This window comes from Salmo salar, chromosome ssa16, assembly GCF_905237065.1.
Source record: "Salmo salar chromosome ssa16, Ssal_v3.1, whole genome shotgun sequence".
Lineage (NCBI taxonomy): Eukaryota > Metazoa > Chordata > Actinopteri > Salmoniformes > Salmonidae > Salmo > Salmo salar.
The window spans coordinates 24,683,587-24,694,636 of NC_059457.1; the positions used below are offsets into that span (position 1 = coordinate 24,683,587).

At 43.6% G+C, this 11,050-nt stretch overlaps 1 long non-coding RNA gene across 1 annotated transcript; it reads left to right on the top strand.

Annotated features, from left to right (window-relative positions):
• The first annotated feature begins 7,199 nt into the window (after positions 1 to 7,199).
• Positions 7,200 to 9,124, top strand: LOC123727804 (uncharacterized). The gene is made up of 2 exons (XR_006759712.1): positions 7,200 to 8,083; positions 8,556 to 9,124. It is a non-coding gene; the product is annotated as an uncharacterized lncRNA (long non-coding RNA).
• The last annotated feature ends 1,926 nt before the right edge of the window (positions 9,125 to 11,050 follow it).

Sequence of the window (11,050 nt, forward strand, 5' to 3'; positions counted from 1 at the left end):
GTCCGCAAAGGCTTGGAAGACTGATGGGGCATTCATCAACCCGTACGGCATGACGAGGTACTCATAATGCCATGAGGTAGTACTGAACTCCGTCTTCCACTCGTCTCCCTCCCGGATACACACCAGGTTGTAAGCGCTCCTGAGATCTAGTTTAGTGAAGAAGCGCACCCCGTGCATTGACTCAATCGCTGTGGCTATGAGAGGTAGCGGGTAACTGTACTTCACAGTGATCTGGTTTAGGGCTTGATAGTCAATACACAGGCGCAGACCTCCCTCCTTCTTCTTCACAAAAAAGAAACTCGAGGAGGCAGGTGAAATGGAGGGCCGAATGTACCCCTGACGCAGGGATTCGGAGACATATGTCTTCATAGCCGCCGTCTCCGCCTGTGACAGGGGATACACGTGACTCCTGGGAAGTGCGGCGTCTACCAGGAGGTTTATCGCACAATCCCCCCTATGATGGGGTGGTAATTGAGAGCGAAATCGGAATATTCAGGGAGATGCGGACAGTGGAGACCTGGTCTGGACTTTCCACCGTAGTAGCACCAACGGAAACCCCTAAACACCTCCCCGAGCACTCTCGCGACCACCCCGTGAGTGCCCTCCGCTGCCATGAGACAGTGGGGTCATGACAGGCTAACCAGGGAAGGCCTAGCACCATGGGAAACGCAGGAGAGTCAATGAGGAAGAGACTGATTCTCTCCTTGTGACCCCCCTGTGTCACCATGCTCAGGGGAGCGGTGGCCTCCCGAATAAACCCGGACCCTAAGGGTCGGCTATCTAGAGCGTGAACTGGGAAGGGCACAGCCACTGGAACAATGGTGATCCCTAAACTATGAGCGAATGCTCTGTCTATAAAATTCCCAGCCGCGCCTGAATCAATGAGCGCCTTATGCTGGGAATGCGGGGAAAACTCAGGAAAAATGACATGCGAAAACAGGTGTATATTAGAGGGCTCTAGGTGAGAATGGTGCCGGCTCACCTGGGGTGACGCTAGAGTGCCCTGTCTGCTACCTCGACCCCCAGAGGAACCAACTCAACACCGACCGGCAGTGTGACCTCTGCGGCCACAGATGGTGCACGCGAAGGCCCCTCCTCTGGCCTCCCTAAGCGCAGCACCTCCCAGCTCCAAAGGTATTGGAGCGTTGGTGCTGGAGGATGGAACCAACAGAGCCCGATCTGGAACTCCGCGGGTGGCCAGCAGGTTATCCAGCCGGATGGAGAGGTCCACCAGCTGGTCAAATGTGAGGGTGGTGTCCCTGCAGGCCAACTACCGATGGACATCCTCGAGCAAGCTGCAGCGATAGTGGTCGATCAGGGCCCTGTCGTTCCATCCCGCTCCGGCGGCCAGGGTCCGAAAGTCCATAGCGAACTCCTGGGCGCTCCTCGTCCCCTGCCGCAGGTGGAAGAGATGTTCACCCGACACTCTACCCTCAGGCGGGTGGTCAAAGACTGCCCGGAAACGACGGGTGAACTCCTCGAAGTGGTCCAGCACCGCATCTCCCTCCACCCACATGGCGTTGACCCACTCCAGGGCTTTCCCCGAGAGGCACGAGACGAGTGCGGACACCCTCTCACGGCCCGAGGGAGCCGGGTGGACGGTCGCCAGGTATAACTCACACTGCAACAGGAGACCTTGGCAGCGGGCAGCCGTCCCATCGTACTCCCTGGGGAGGGCGAGACGAATCCCACTGGAACCGGGTGCAGGGGGAGCGAGTAGTGGAGGCCCCTGTTGTGCTCGTGGGGGTGCTGGAGGGACTCCCTGTCTCTCCCAGCGGTCCATTGTTTGGACGACGCGGTTCATGGCGGCACCGAGATGGTGGAGCATCGCTGCGTGCTCCTGGACGCGCTCCTCTACCCCTATAACAGGGGCTCCTGCTGACTCCATCAAGGGTGGGGTATTCTGTCATGCGGTGGGTGTAGCTGGTGCATGGAAGTCAGGCGCAGGGGAGCAGAGATGAGTGAACCAATAAGCATTTTACTGAGGCAATTGTAAGAACAGAACACAACCTTGTCACAAAAACAAATGTCCAAAGAACAAGTGCGGGAGCACAAAGTACAACAACCAAGTACAAAGTACCGGCTGCCACAAATCACGGGTACAAATAAAACCCGGCGCAACCCAGCTGGAAGCGTGCCAACCTAGACAATAAACAATACCCCACACAGACATGGAGGGAACAGAGGGCTAATACACATAGTAATCATGAGGAGATGTAAACCAGGTGTGCGGAAAACAAGACAAAACAAATGGAAAATGAAAGATGGAGTGGCGATGGCTAGAAGACCGGTGACGTCGACCGCCGAATGCTGCCCGAACAAGGAGAGGGACCAAATTCAGCGGAAGTCGTGACAGGAACTTTCAATAAATTCCCTGGTTTTCCCGAAAAACTGTTTGGAGGATCCCGGATGAGGAGGGAATGAGCAGGAAAGCCTCCAACCAGGATTTCTGGAAACACAGGGAATTTATTGATAGTTCCCTAGAATTATGCTACCTTAACCCGGTGTATAGGTGTTGGTGTGTTGTTCAATCAAATGGTCATCTGTGATCAAGGTAATATTGCGTAGCTCTGACGTGTTTTTACAGTTTCTGGAAATTTGGGATTGTAGAAACACCATCACACACCCACATATTGTTGATAGACTATTTGTAATGTTTGCTGTAGGTTTTGACCTGTTCCTCTCACCCACTCAATGGCCTAGTCAATACGTGTATCAAATTATTCATTTGATTACAAAAGACTGATGAAGACAGAAAAATAGAAAAGGAAACCATTTTATATCATCCAACATTAAATAGGTACATAAAATGGTACTCCAATGTACAAAAATATAGTACAGTATATATAACATAAATGCTAATACTGTCAAGAAGAGAAGCAGTAAGTAAGCATTTCACTGTAAGGTCTAAACCTGTTATGACAAATAAGATTTCATTTAATTTGAGTTGGGATGTGTTCAGTGAGGTGTCATCTTCAGAACATTGCCGATAGAATTGTAATGAAATAGAGCTGAAATTACTCCTCTAAGAGCTAGACAATCATATCTGTCCTATACAATGTATTTCTATCTGAATGCGCTGTTACAGTATACCCTCCTGAACAGGCCTCTTCTGTAGTGGAATGTACATCTTGCCCCCCTCTCTCCCCCACCTTCACTCTCTGTCGCTGCTCTAACATCAAAACATCTGGTTTCATGGGGCTGTCTTGGATTTCAGGAAACCCTCTCTGTGAGCATGACATCACTACACAACAGTCCTCTGGAGCAAGCAGAATTACTAAGCGTGCGTGTGTGTATGCACGTGTGTGTACATTTTGCATTACTCAGCTGATTCAGTGCTTAGTAAACACTTCCCCCTGTATCACTGACTGACAGAGGTACAAATAATGCTAAAAAAATAGAGCTGTTGCTTTTCCTCTTTCTCGTAGAAATAAATACCTCAAGCTAGAATCCTTGTCTGAATAAAATACAATATAAAATGTCTTAATAACTTAGTGACTGATAGTGACTGTGATCTGAAGTACACCCAGAATAATCTTTAGACTTATGACTGTCCAGTCTTGCTTCAACTCATTCTAGTTTTCAGCAGATCACGAGTTGATCAAAGTTCAGTTACTCAGTGACAGTCATAGTCAGTAACAGTTGTTCAGAATGGCACAAACTGATCTGAGTTCAGTCACTCAGTGATGATCTATGTCAGTAACAGTTGATCAGCAGTACCTGAGCTGATCCAGGTTCAGCAGTAGCCGATCGAGGTAGCCCTTGAGTCTGTTTAGTGCCACTGGACTCACACTCAGACCAAACTTCCTGACACTGTCCTTCAGAGCCTCCTCCAACCCACCCTCTCCTATCTGTTTCTGCTGGCGACCTGGGCAGCGCGACATCATCCAGTTCTCCAGCTGACCCCGCATAGTGGAGGCGTCTTCCACCAGCTGTTTGAGGTCCGCCATGTCTAGGAAGATCAGTAGGTCCTGGTAGAACCCCATGGTCTCTACTATGGAAGGCAGGCCTTCTATAGGCTGGTCTCCTGCAGCTGCTGGGAAAAACAATTCCAGGCCGTCGATTACCAGGTTAGAAGAGGAAGGGAGCTGGAGGGAGGGAGGGAGAGAGAGAGAAAGGTGATTAAAATAAGATTCATGTAGTGTTTTACAAATCACATTTATCAACAAGCCAAAGACTGCATTAGTCAGTACACTAATGATTGATTGACTGACTAATTGATAGATGGATTGATTACCTTTTTGATTTCCATCTGTGTCCTGTACACCATGGTCTGAGCAAGGAATTTGACCTTGGTTCTCACTATGTCTAATGACAGTGAAGCTCCTGCCCCCATGCTGAAAAGTGCCAGTAGAGAGGACACCAGGAGGGCCATGGAACAATCCATATCTGTAGTCTGTATGAACAGGTGTACGTGTGTCAATGTGTGTGTCTTGAACCTGGTGCTTAATCTGTGTATGTATAAAGAATAGCACAGGTATTCCTGTAGGAGGGCAGAGATACATCCTATAAGTTCATGTTGTTCTTTTACTGTCTGTTACAGAACACATACACTTATGCACTTCCATAATGTTCATATACATTTGCTTATTTTTAAAGTCTAAACTTCAATGGCATGTTTTGGTTGAGAATAAATATTTGTTTTAGACCAATCAATATTTGGCAGAGGGTTGGGGGTGAAATCCCTACCAAGAGAGAACAGCCTGCCCTCTGATAAATATGCTACAGATAAGATTCACCGTACTACACCCATACTACTGAAAACAGACAGAACCCAGTCTACCAAGTCTACCTGATCTACTTGGTTGGCTGTATATTCCACATGCTTCCTTTCAAACGTTCTTTCTAAAGTTCAAAGTTAAGTGTAAAATGTTTATTTAAAAAAAATGCCACCTCACTTCATGAAAGACAATTAAACCAAACCATGCATTACGGACAAGATACAGTTTCACTACATCACCTGTTCAAATCTGTACATATTATTTCAGAAGCACATACTAACACAGAGAGAGAGAGAGAGTAATAGTGATAAAGCAAATGATAGCGGTAGAGAGAGTGATAGAGAAAGTGCAGTGGAGAGAGTATCTTACCTCTGAGGGTCTGTGTATGTCACTCCCAGGCTCCATCAGGTCTTCTCTTATAGCTGAGGGCAGTTGACTCATCTCTTACTCACTCTCACCTCTCCCCCATCCTCCCCTTTACTCACCTCTCCTCCCCCTCTACACAAGAGTCCCCTGGTAGTCTGGGTAGCAGGACAAGAGACAGGAGGTTCAAAACATACACACACACAAATATATTTTGTGTATTTGCTGATTGTGTGAATATCTGTCAGAGGTTGTCACTACCTCCTGGCTCTCTTTCTCATCTCTCCATGGATGGTACATTTACATGTTTGAAAAGTAGGGTGTTCCCTGATCCACTAGCTCATATAGGTGCTTATCTGTGTGTGTGTGTGTGTGTGTGTGTGTGTGTGTGTGTGTGTGTGTGTGTGTGTGTGTGTGTGTGTGTGTGTGTGTGTGTGTGTGTGTGCGTGACTACAATACATACCCGAGTGTATGTCACCATTAGGCTGAGCCCTATCTCATTGATGTATGTGTCTTATTGACTGGTATGGGAGAGACTGTTAATGTCATTACAGTGTAAATACCTACTGCAACACCCAAAACATGGGGACAGGCAGTGGTGGAAAAAGAACTCAATTTTCATACTTGAGTAAAAGTAAAGATACCTTAATAGAAAATGTCACAGGTAAAAGTGAAAGTCACCCAGTAAAATATTACTTCAGTAAAAGTCTAAAAGTATTTGGTTTTAAATATACTTAAGTATAAAAAGTAAATGTAGTCGCTAAAATAAATGTAACTATCAGAAGTGAAAGTACGTATAATTTTAAATTCCTTATATTAAGCAAACCAGATGGCACAATTGTATTTGTTTTTTATTTACGGATAGCCAGGGTCACAATCCAACACTCAGACATCATTTAAAAACAAAGTATTTGTGTTTAGTGAGTCTGCCAGATCAGAGGCAGTTGGGATGACCAGGGATGTTCTCTTGATAAGTGTGTGAATTGGACCATTTTCTTTCCTGCTAACCATTCAAAATGTAATGGGTACTTTTGGGTGTCAGTGAAAATGTATTGAGTAAAGAGTACATACTTTTCTTTAGGAATGTAGTGAAGTAAAAGTTGTCAAAAAATATAAATAGTTAAGCAAAGTACAGATCATCCAAAAAGTGACTTAAGTAAAAATACTTTAAAGTACTACTTAAGTAATTTACACCATTGGAGACAGGAGGGAGCAGATTAGTGTCTGATGACTGGAGGGAGTAGGCATCACAGTGGTCAGCAGTGTCTGATTACAGCACTGCCAGAGGGACACTGTCATGGTGCCCAGAACTCTGGTCACACAGCTCTGGTGGTCCCAGTGACAATAATACAGCAGCCCTGGTCACAGTCTCCAGCACCCCCCGGATTGACTGACCTTCATGTCTTATCGTAATGATGGACTGTCGTTTCTCTTTGCTTATTTGAAGTGTTCTTGAGATAATATTCACTGTTACCAAATAGGGCTATCTTCTGTATACCAACCCTACCTTGTCATAACACAACTGATTGGCTCAAACGCATTATGAAGGAAAGAAATTCCACAAATGTACTTTTAACAAGGCACACCTGTTAATTGAAATGCATTCCAGGTGACTACCTCATGAAGCTTGTTGAGAGAATGCCAAGAGTGTGCAAATATGTCATCAAGGCAAAGGGTGGCTACTTTGAAGAATCTCAAATCTAAAACACTTTTTTGGTTACTATATGATTCCATATGTGTTATGTCATAGTTTTGACGTCTTCACTATTATTCTACAATGTAGAAAATAGTAAAAATAAAGAAAAACCCTGGAATGAGTAGGTGTGTGATGCCATTGGTTGATTGAGTGTACTTTCTGATCTAAAAATGAATGGATTCATGTTTTGTAGCAATGATTGTGGCCTTTGTCTTTCGCCAATTGCACGATCACGCTAGCAGTGAGTAGATATGGTTGTGTCCTAAATTGGACTTGTCTCAACGAAGTTCCTAGCTGCCACGACGTTACATGATATTTAGGTTGACTCATATTCTCTGGCTTTATAAAGACTACAGCCCGACGGGTGACCTACTTCCTTGTTCAATTGTGTTCCCACCCTCGAATGATGGGCTTTACAAAACAGGGGCGGTACTAGTTTCTTTCTACATGTTCACGGAAGCTATGTTACCGTGCACTGTCTGAGATTGCAAAATAATTACAATTGCTGCTTCTGATGATTCTTCTTTCCAACTAGAGCTGGGCGTCAAAACATGTTTTTATGTTATTTTACATAGGGACATACAGCCCTATTCATTTGAGCCAGAATACACTGAAGAGGAGTTGATACAGCGAGCACAATAATTGTAAGACCAGCAAGCAGTGACCGCTGCAGCCACCACCGCTGCTCCTGATCCTGAGGAGCCATGGTCAGACTCCAACTGGTGGTGCCTATGCGGGTGTTGTCCAGCCATGCCGACAGACGAGAAATGCCTGGGCTGCAACGAATTCGATCGTGGACAGTTCTTACTGGAGAGGGCCATTGCAGACACCATGGATTGTGTATGTATGGCAGACCATCGAGGGGTGCTGGAGACGTTCTTCAGCACCCCTGCGTTCATCCACCTCTGGTCTGCTGGCCCCCTACCTCTGCGGAAGCACAGTTCCCGCTCAGCCCAGTCAAAACTGTTCGCTGCTCTGGCACCCCAATGGTGGAACAAGCTCCCTCACGACGCCAGGACAGCGGAGTCAATCACCACCTTCCGTAGACACCTGAAACCCCACCTCTTTAAGGAATACCTGGGATAGGATATAGTAATCCTTCTAACCCCCCCCAAAAAGATAGAGATGTACAATTGTAAAGTGGTTGTTCCACTGGTTATCATAAGGTGAATGCACCAATTTGTAAGTCGCTCTGGATAAGAGCGTCTGCTAAATGACGTAAATGTAAAAATGTATATGTTCAGAACCTTCAAGATCAACTGGAGGCGGCAGCCTAGACCAGCTGGACCAGGAGGGCAAATGTGTAAGTTGTTTTGCTGTCAGTAGCTAGCTAGCAATATAAGCTCTCTTTTTACATGAGGTTGTGTTGTTCTGTACAGTATAATTTTGTGATCAATTAGGCCATAACTGGGTTTGCTAGTATCACTAGAAGCCAAGCTAGCAAAGTTGAGTTAGCTAGCTTTGCTTGCTATACCCAAAATCTACTGTAGCCTAATGTTATAGTTAGTTAGCTAACGTTAGCAAGCTAGCCACAGTGAAACTCAATAGGAGAACAACTGGAGAAATGTTTTTATGATGATGGAGAGTAAAGTAATGACTTTGGCTTTGTGACTGAAATTAGTCTTTGAGTAACTTCACCTGTGTGTTGTAGCTAGCTAGTTAACGTGTGTCTGTGAGAGGTCATATTTTGCATCGTGCTGCTACAGTAGGAATACAGACAGTACACGACGATTTCCCATGAAAGTCTAATAGCTTTTTTTGTTATTCTCTTACAGACAACCCTGCTTGGTGGCCTACATATTATTTTTGGAGTTTTCTCTATGTGGGAAGCACACCTAATCCCCTTGCCTGTGTATGTTGTTGGGGCCATTTGAGCAATTTATCCCTCACATGATGGACAGTATGTTGGACACAAATAAATTAATGACTCTCATGACGAGATTGAAAAGGTTCCATAACAACAATCTCCCCTTGTATCAAAGTGACTCGGAAAACCTCACTGCACACCCCTAAACACACCATATGCACGTATTCCTTTTGTGAACTGTAGTATTTATTCTAGGCGTTAGTAGAATATTTTTGTTTAACTGTATATACCGTGAGCTCCAAAAGTATTGGGACAGTGAACATTTTTTGTTGTCAGTTTGGCTCTGAACTGCAGCGCTTTGAATTTAAAATTATACAATGACTATGAGGTTAAAGTGCAGACTGTCAGCTTTAAACCATATCGGCTGAACCGTTTACAAATTACACTACTTTTGTACATAGTCCCCCCCCCCATTTTATCAGACAAAAAGTATTGGGAGAAATGCACTTATGTGTATTAAAGTAGTAAAACCTTAAATATTCGGTCCCATATTCATAGCACACAATGACTATATCAAGCAAATTTGTTGGATGCATTTGCTGTTTGTTTTGGTTGTGTTTCAGAATATTTTGTGCCCAATAGAAATGAATGGTAAATAATGTATTGTGTCATTTTGGAGTCATTTTTATTCAAAAGGCACTCGCACATCTGAGCTATCTTTTTTGCAGGTGCATGGTAACTGTTGAATAAGATGAGAAAAAATAAGAAAGCCACACACTGCTCCTGATAGTATCACTGCTCTTTAATAAGCTTTACGTATCGGCCTCACGGTCTTCGTCAGAGCTTTTGTGAGTTTTTAAAATTAGCATCATTATGTAGACCTAGCCCCACCCACATCCGTTCCATGCATCGAATGGGGTTGGAGTCAAGGAAAAACAAATACGTGGTACCAAATATGCAATAATATGCATTTCATAAATATTAGAATAAAGTGGGTACAGAAACGTACTAAACACATCTATAAAACCACAATGAGGACATCGACTTACCAAACAAGTTTTCATAAATCATTGGGTACAGCGCAAGAAAAACATCAGAGTAAACATAAAATTTACAACATAACATTTAGGCATTTCATCATTAAGACCTTTAGGAAATAATGTCTGGAGGGTGAAAATCCCCAAACATTCTCTTTTGCTCAGAGTATTATTAATATCAACTCCCCTGTCTGATATCTTAACTTTCTCTATGCCACAAAATCTAAAGGTAGAAATGTCATGTTTTAGGTCATTAAAATGTACTGCGACTGGATAATCCCTGTCGTTTCTCCTAACTGAACTGTTATGTTCACTGATTCTCTGTTTGAGAGAACGGTTTTACCTACATAGCACAGCCCACATGGGCATTTAATAATGTAGATAACATGGGTGGTGGAGCACGTAATAATGTAATTTATTTGGAACCGTTTTCCTGTATGTGGGTGGCAGAAATATTCACACTTCATCATATTGTTGCACTGTGCACAACCTCTGCATTTATAGCTACCATTTGGAAGAGGCTGATTTTCTACATTTAGATTTTGTGGCATAGAGAAAATTAAGATATCAGACAGGGGAGGTGATATTAATAATACTCTGAGCAAAAGAGAATGTTTTGGGATTTTCACCCTCCAGACATTATTTCCTAAAGGACTTAATGATGAAATGCCTAAATGTTATGTTGTAAATTTTAACATGAATTATGCCCCTATTTCAGATTACTCTGATGTTTTTCTTGCGCTGTACCCAATGATTTATGAAAACTTGTTTGGTAAGTCGATGTCCTCATTGTGGTTTTACAGATGTGTTTAGCACATTTTATGTACATACTTTATTTGAATATTTATGAAATGCATATTGTTTGGTATCACGTATTTGTTTTCCTTGACTCCAACCCCATTCGGTGCATGGAATGGATGTGGGTGGGGCCATGTCTACATAAGGGTGCTAATTTTAAAAACTCACAAAAGCTCTGACGAAGGCGGTGAGGCCGATACATAAAGCTTATTAAAGAGCAGTGATACTATCAGGAGCAGTGTGCGGCTTCCTTATTTTTTTCTCATCGAAGTCACTTTTATTGTAAATAAGAAAATAATATCTTTCTAGACACTTCTACATGAAAGTGAATGCTACCATGATTACGGATAATCCTGAATGATCGTGAATAATAATGATGAGTGAGAAAGTCAGACGCACAAATATCATACCCCTAAGACATGCTAACCTCTCACCATTACAATAACAAAGGAGGTTTGTACAGAGCCAAAACAACAAAAAATGTGTCACTGTCCCAATACTTTTGGAGCTCACTATATGTCATACATTGCCAAAACTGTTCCTGCATTCTTTGTCTTGAATACAAGCCATGTCTACTTATTTGTTATATTGATTACTGTTTTATTGACACATGTTTACTTGCCAACAA